Here is an 8448-nt window from a genome sequence, read left to right as displayed (position 1 = left end):
ATCATTGTTCTGTTTCACTGCTATCTCTGGGTAGTACTGTTTGATTGCTTCTTTCCTTGGTAGCTTGCATAATATTTTCAGACATCATGGAAGCTGGGCCACAGAAAGAGGCTTTTAGGTTGGATTCAACCAGAATCATCTGAGTTCTGTGTCTTAAGTGCATGGTGTCTTCAGCAATAGGGACCCACCATCAACTCCTGAGAGGCAACTAAAGGCTACATCTTACAATCTATGTTGTATTGGGTGTCATTCAGACCATTGTACAGGGTTTCTCATACCTGGTACCAGGGTTTTTGTTATTTTTGTGGTTCTTGTGGGGAATGTTGGTCAGCCCAAGTAGCTTAAATTCCATATGTACATACGTATAGATGTGTGTGTGTATACACATATGCTTGTAAGTACCATGTATAGCTTTAGGTAAATTTAATATATCATGACTCCTTGTGGCTTATCAAGCAACCTTCATGCCCTCTATCCTTCCTTCTTCCTTCTCTCCACTCTAGGGTCTGAAAGCCAATGTCAGTGTTAATATTGAGTACTCTTTGCTCTGGCACTGATGGTAGCCTTCGTGTGATCTTGTGTCTGTTAGCATTCCTAAGAGCTTATTAATTTTTTATTTAGATAAGACTCAGTGAGTATTGATCATAAAGTCACACCAAAATTCATAAAGACGTAGGCTCTACAGCTCCCTTGCAGTTCGTTATGGATACCTCTCTGTCCTTTTATAGTCTTAGGCTCTTTGTGCTCTGTTTGTTGTTGTTGTTGTTGTTGTTTTGGTTTGGTTTGGTTTTGTTTTTTGTTTTTTGTTTTTGTTTTTGTTTTGCTTAAATGTGTAAGCTAAGATCTTCCCCGAGATTTGACCCTACTACAGCATATGCAGTTTGTCATTTTTTTTGCCCCCTAACTGTGAATATCCCTTGAGGAATCAATTGGCTTTCAATTACCATGATGATTCTCCTCATCAGTCAATGGTTAGTGTATAGCAGCTACACAAGTTTTATGAATTAGGAGACATTTTCAAAGTACTTACAGCATCCTGGGACACATTTACTGGCAGCCTCATCTTGTTTTATGTAGACATTGAGAAGACAGAGTTTATTAGGCCCCACTGATGGCACAATTTTGGTGAAAAGAGCAGCCTCTTTCCTGGTCAACCTTGACCTGGCTGTCCAGTGGTGCTCTCTGGTGGATGGTGCTTCACCTATGCACACAGACAAGAACAACTATTTCCTCCTTACAATGCTAGGTTTTATTATTTGTAATTTTATGCATTCATTAAAATGTTTGATAAGGGCCAACTGTCACAGAGAAGACTAGATATCAGAGAGATAGAAGTTAGGGTATAGACAGCCATTTAAACCTGCAGAAGTACTTAGATTCGGCAAGCTTCCTTCTCTTATCTGTTGAAAAGGTGACTTGCAGGGCTATCCAAGGTACATCTAGGGAGTTTGAATGTGAACTTTCCTAGTAAATGTTTAAGGGCAGATTAGACAAAAGGAATAGTAAGATTCTTCAACATCTGTTCCTACTATCAATGTACATTACATAGATTCAATAATTGATAAAATACCTTATATTTACATCAGTTTCCCCATTGTCTTAGGACAATAAAATATTTTTGGAGATAGGACTAAGAGCCAGGTACAACGGCTTTATTTCTCTTAGTTTCAGTCTTCTCTCACCCCATGATTAGTTCATATGTAGATAAATGAATGATAGAGTATATTATTCAACCATGTAATTGGTGAACATTCTATTAATCACCATTTACCACATGTTCTTGATATTCAAGTTCTTCATATTTGAATAATGCTTTTGTCAATATTTTATTCTTTTTATGTCTTTCTGTGGAATTATCCAGCTGTTGAAAATCCTCACACATGGCTTCTACAAGCAAGATTAGCAATTAGTTAACATTCTATTAATCACCTTCTACCACGTATTGTTAATACCCAAATTGTTTTATTTGAATAATGCTTGGTCGACATTTTATTCTTTCTTTCTGTAGAATTACCCAAAAACTGAAAACTTTCACACTTGGCTTCCTATGAGGAAGATTCTGAAGGAGAGGGGTTCACTCTACTTACCATTTGGCTAAAAAGGATGTTTCAGGGATATGGCCCAGAGGTATTAGCTGTGAACCTAGAATCACACATTGTGTGTGAACTTTGGGAAGTGGTCTGGTCCTTATTTACAAAATGAAGTCATGCATCCTGAATCACAAACCTTCAAAGAATGTGGATAATACAGGCACCAACTCTTCTCTGACCCAGGGCAATCTACCAGTGAGTAAACACCATGTGTGAAGTTGCAGTTGGAATCCCCAGACCCCAAGTTCCTGGGCCTCTCCAGACTTCCATTGCTCTCACCCCTCACCTCTTCCACACGTCTGCACAGGTTTGGATCATTAATCACAAATGTCTTTTCTGCTGCATCCCCATTCAGTAATCCATGGCCTGGGAACACACAGACCAGGTATTTTATCTATGCAAATATGTTCGTTCTCACTTAATGTCTTGTACCGAGATTAAGAAATATATCTCTGCCAGCTGCATGTTACCAATCAAACGTAGGTCCTTAACCTAGTCTCATTATACTGAGTACGAGCTGAAGCACAGAAATGTACAGACAGAAGGACCTTGACTTTTTGTTACATGTCTGATGAAATTAATCCTCTTGGTCACTTCTAAAATCTCCTCTAATTGAATCTCTGCTTAGGGACAGCTGACAATGTCTCCTGCACAGCCCATCAGATAGTGCCCAAATCACCCAGTGCTTTCCCTGTGCTTCATCATTAAGTCTTCTGAGTAGAAACGAACATAGGTTTATTTACAAGAGTTTTGGAGGGGGTTATTTTGATTGTTTAGCTGAGAATATCAAAACAATTATTTCTCTGAGTAAGGTGCCTTCCCCATGTACAATATCTTTATTTCTTGTTCGGAGCATTCTCTGTGTCAAACAGCTTTACCTGTCAACTTGGCTTAATTAGCTTCAAGGAATATAAACCACTTAATTTTCTCAGCCAGGCTCAGACCTCCTTAGCTCACATTTGCTGTCTTCAAGAATGCTTACATGGAAGGTATGGGTTTTGTAGCACCCACCTTGCAAAGCTAACTAAAGATGGTTGGGACCAAATAAAGGGTGAAGTCTTTGTCACTCATGATGGCTATTGTCTCAGGTCATCCTCCTGCGGGTGCTTGGAGGTAGCACTGATGGCTGGTTGTAGATAAGGAAACAACAGACCAAGTAAGCAGGATTTGGTTCTAAACCTATATCATGAAGTTTCCCAAAGGCTTAATGCAAACTCAGGAGCCATCTTGCATTTCTTCTCTATTAAAACATGGCATGTTTTTAATAAATATATATTTAGTGTTTGTTATGGATAAAATAGATACTCAGTCTTTATTATAACACGACTGGATTTTGAGTCATCACAGAAACATACTTTTGGGTATGAATATTAGATGTTTTTCTATTACTATGACAAAACTCTATGGCCAGGGCAACTTACAGAGTAGTTTGTCTGGTACCATCCCAGAGGGGTTAGGTTCTATGGTAGCAGAATGCAGGCATGTAGTCAGAAACAGGAGGCTGAGGGCTCACATCTTTACAAACACAAAAGAGAAAGACAGTGAGCTTGCTATGAAGTGAGTCTTTAAACTCTCAAGGTCTGCCTTCAGGGACACCTTTTCTTCCCAAAGGCCACAAATTCAAATTCTCTCTGAACAGCTACCAACTGGGGCTTGGGTATTCTATTGCCAGAGACTTCTCATTTCAACCACCACAGTGTATCTGTGCACTAGTGTGCCATGGGCTGGGATCTCAGGCTGCATAAAAAGGAAGAAGGTAAAATGAACACCAAGATTCTCCTCTCCCTTGCTTCCTGGTTGCAGCTGCAGTGTGACCCACTAATGTTTAAGGTCCTGTTGCTGTAACTCTGTCCCTCTCACACATTGCACTGTACTCTCAAACATAAACCCAAATAAACTTCCCCTTTATTAAGTTGCTTTTGGCAGGTGTTTGATCATAGCAATGAGGAAAATGACTAACACAGCCAGTGAGCCAAGATGCAAGACTACTTGCTATGCCTAAGATTTACCTACTTGGTGTGTGTGTGTGTGTGTGTGTGTGAGAGAGAGAGAGAGAGAGAGAGAGAGAGAGAGAGAGAGAGAGAGAGAGAGAGAGAGAGAGAGAGAGAGAGAAAATCTTCCACCCCACTGTTTACAAACCCCATCCTACTAGATCAGAGTTATATTGGGAGCAGAAGTCCCCAGAAGAGGAAGATGATCTCTGTGGGTTGACAGCATCAAGTTTTATATCTGAATACTGCATCTGAGCCAGTTCTTCCCTGCTGCCAAGCCTGGCCTCTGGGGACTGAGGTTCCCTTGTTCTGAGAGGTTGAGCTGCCCAAGAAGAGGATGAATGGACCCTGCCATGTTCTGGCTTCAGCAGCCTCCTTCCTATAGAAGTGTTTTCCTGCACTTGGGCTGGGCTGAACTTCATTTCACAGAGGCATAAACAAGCCTGCAAACCCCAGGGGATCTGGCAAAGGAAAATGAAGTCATTTTACATTTGTGGCAGCCTGATTCAAATTGGGATCTCACAGAGAAGGATGCTGGCTTCTTTGTTTAGCTCTTTCTGTACTTCAGGAACACAGCTTCTCTTGGCTTCCTGGTGGGAGGAAGTGGCTATGTATGGAATGCCCATTTGCATTATATAGTCTTGGGGTGGGGGCTTTCTCTTACATAAGGCATCTAGCTTAAATCTTACTCTCAGTTCTATAGAAGCAAAACAAGAAGCTATTGAGTCCAGCAGAGGGATCACGCTGCCATTCCTCTGGTGTCAGTTGAGGCAAAGCTTAAAATGCATTCCCACAACAGAACCTCACCCCCTACTCTCTCGTTCCAGTGTGAATAAGGAGACAAGAAGCATCCATGACATTGTCTTTGGACACAAGCTCTAGGCAGAGTGGAAACAGGGATTCTATTATTCCCAGGTCCCCTTTCCTAGCTCCTTAGTCTCCAGTGTTTTGCTCTTATTCACTGAGTAGCTTGGCGGTTTCTCTTGCACTGCTTCCCACCTCCCATCTCTCCTCACAGATACCCCTGCCCAGCTACCTCTGTGCTCATTTTTCCCTTTCTCTTGCTCCTTGTCTCATTTCTTTTTCTTTTTGTTTTGTTTCTGGTTGCATTTCTGAGAAAATTTTATTAGCCTTTTGGATAACATTTATTTGCCCCAGAGGAAGAATCCTATTATATGTCTGCTGGAACCAGTGCATAGCCTCATCTCTGCTGATTCTGTGCTTGCCCCCAATGCAGCCTTTCCTACACTTCTTATCTGAGATGCTGAAACCTGGCCTACGCAGCACCATATAGGAGTCCAGGCTGTTTAGTCCAGTGCTCAGGTGTCCAAATCAATGTGTTCTTGAATTCCCAATCCAAAGATTCCAGTATCTCAGGAGTTACAGTTCTGTAACTCGTACTCCTGTATCTGTAGAGCTTTCTCCAGGATTTCTTCTGCCTTGGATCCATGGGCTGTACAGTAAATAGTAATCTTTTTACTTCTTCTGATGCCGAAGGGCCTGATGATGTATCTCCCTTTGGAAAATATAGTGAACTGCTCCAAAACTTTGACTGCCAGGGTTAACCTGTCTCTGCTTTCCCTAACACAGATACTGAATGAAGCAGGGCTTGTAGATGTGAAGTTCCTTCATGGATTTCTCCTCCTTACCCTGATATTGTGCCATTATGGAAAATAGGAAGAGACCTGCACTTACTTTCAACAAAACTCCTTCCACCTGTTATGGGGAACCACTCAGACCCAGTATATAACCAATTCAAAGTCTATATTCCAACTAATGGAGCTACACTCAGGTTTTGGGGAGCCCAAGTGTAGCATCAAGTATTCAGAACATGGAATTTTTTAAATTAAATCAACTAAAACAAATAAACAAACAAAATACGCACATTCCTGTGCCTCACTTGGCAATAGCAGGGGTAGCGGGTTGGGAGATGGAGGGGATAGGGAAGTTTGCAAGCCAGCAGTTTAACAGAGGCTAAGACAAGCTAGCTGGGGTTTCTTGACTTTGGTTCCTAGAATAGAGTTGGGTAATTTTATCATGGCGCTTCTCATCAAGAATATGAAATTCTAGTCAATCTTAAAATGGCTTCAGCAAGAATACAAGATGGAGGAGCCTCTGCGCTGTCTTTGACTTAGAATTCCATGACTTTAGAATATAATATGGAACAGACACTCCATCCCAATGGGATGGATGCCATTTCCATTTTGTGGAGAATACTTTGAAATGAAGAGGCAATGAGCGAACTTCTCAGTACTGCATAGGAGTTGAAATAAGCAGCAGCTCTTGAGTTCAAAGTATTCTCCATATGCCTTCTACCAAACTTCAATGCACTTTAAATTTACCAATTTTTATTCCATATTAAAGACTAAGGTCACACCTTAGTGAACTCAGGCTCCCTGGGAATAGAGAGCTATAACAGAATTTCACTAGCTATGTGTTTTAAACAACACAGGTTTGGAGGCAGTGAGTCTGTAAGACCCTGACGAACCTTAGCTTACTGGAGACCCCCTGAGGGAATCACATGGAGCCTGATCTATGCAAGGAGCATGAGAATTTTTATTTCAGTGCACTGAGGCCATCCCAAACCCTCAGGAAAGGCCATCCCAAACCCTGCTCAGCTTGTTCAGTGAGCTTTTATACAATTTTCAGGGCAGCAGCCATTAGACACAATGTGATTGGTAGAACAGTGTGACTTTTTAAACTGATTGGTCTTTAGGGAATGAGGTGGCAAGGATTTCCCTTGTTTGAAGGTGGGCAAAGGTCTACCCTGAGGAATGTGCCCCCCACCTGCAGGTAGTTTCTCACCCTGTGATCTGAGGAATGTTAATTAACCTTTTCCTTCCAGAGAGTTCCATACCTTCCTAAAGTGCCTGAGCTTATATTATTAAGGAAATTTCTGGTCTCCCGCTGTTTTTCAGAGATATCCCAATTTACTCAGATCTTACAAGTCCATCATGGACATGATGGCAGCTTTGATTCTTGACAAGGACTCTTTCTGATTTTGTAGATCGTTGCCTTCCCGGTGTGTCCTCACATGACTTTTCCTTTGCTGTTCTAGTGGGAGATAAAGACTCAGTCTCTCCTGGTTTCTCCTCTGTCTCTTAAAAGTCCATAGAGAGTCACACTCTGCAAACCCAGTCTAGGCACAATCACCTTCTAAGGTGATTAATTTAACTCTAACTATCATCATATAGGGTTAAAAATTCAAAATTTATATATTTATAAATTTGGAGAGAGACCCAAACATTTACTTCATAGCATCTATCAATTTTATTTATTTTTGTCATCTTTTAGAAGCAAACTAAAGAACACGACACCTGTTTTTCATGCATACAAGACCATTATGACATGAATTTACTCTCCATCCTAGACTCATGTTAAAAGTTACTACTCAACGTGAGAGCATGAAGCGCCTTTAAGAGGAAATTTTACTCTACAAGGGCTCCGTCTTTGTGAATACAATTAACACTTACCTATGTCCTCTTCTTTGCTCTTTGCCATTTCACTAGGTTAGGATGCCATGTTTCCTCTCCTCACCAGGAGAAGACTCAGCAACAAGCCCCATCACGGAGCAGGGATATCTCAGTAGACAAGAAACCCAATGGCAACATGATTTCAGACTTGCTGGGCTCCAGACCCAACAAAGTACACATCTATAATTTATATAGTTAGCTAGTTGGTGGGTATTTGTTTTAGAGCATCAACTAGAGAAAGGAAGTTCTTCTGGAACCTGACGTGGGCCACCTGCGTGTTTCCTCTCAGTGACTGCCCAGCTTCAAAGCTGATGGTAGGCGCTACTCTCCGGACCCTGTCCTGCATGCCCTAGATGTTTTGTTCCACTTTTTCTAATATCTATCTCAAAGCTACCTCCATCCTTTCTTCCAAAGAAAGTCTTCATAGAAGTGGGAGTTGTAGTCTGTCTTGGATTAAATGAAATGAGCACAGGTCTAACCTTGCTTTGTCTAGGTACAGTATTCAAAGTTAAAATCTCAGAGAGAATTCGGATAAAGTGGATTTTCTTGTGACTACCTGTCCATGCAGCTGCCTGATTAGCAAAGAGTGTGTGCCCTTTCTTTCCTTCAGTGTCCGAATATGCCGCATATATTTGTATGTAAATGAACTCATTACAAAGAACAGGAGATGAAGGAAGACTAACAATTTTTTGGCTTTCTGAAAGGAAGTAGTAATTGTTTGAGAATATTGTCTCAAATAGTACTGTACTTGTAAATAGTCTATTAGAAGTGTATGAGTTGGTGGCTGACTGAGCCATGGATATGACCGTAGACGTAGACATTTCTTCTAGAAAGGACAATGCTGGAAGAGGTAGGCCATACTGCTCTGGAATGACCTTTGGGAAACAAGCTGTC

The 8448-nt window shown here is 41.2% G+C and overlaps 1 pseudogene; it reads right to left on the bottom strand.

Moving 5' to 3' along the window:
* Positions 1-3799: 3799 nt before the first annotated feature.
* Positions 3800-5746, bottom strand: LOC116080987 (annotated as a pseudogene).
* Positions 5747-8448: the final 2702 nt, after the last annotated feature.

The sequence above is a fragment of the Mastomys coucha genome, unplaced genomic scaffold (genome assembly GCF_008632895.1).
Source record: "Mastomys coucha isolate ucsf_1 unplaced genomic scaffold, UCSF_Mcou_1 pScaffold6, whole genome shotgun sequence".
NCBI lineage: Eukaryota > Metazoa > Chordata > Mammalia > Rodentia > Muridae > Mastomys > Mastomys coucha.
The sequence above is the reverse complement of the archived record's forward strand: the minus strand, read 5'-3'. Positions and strand labels throughout refer to the sequence as shown.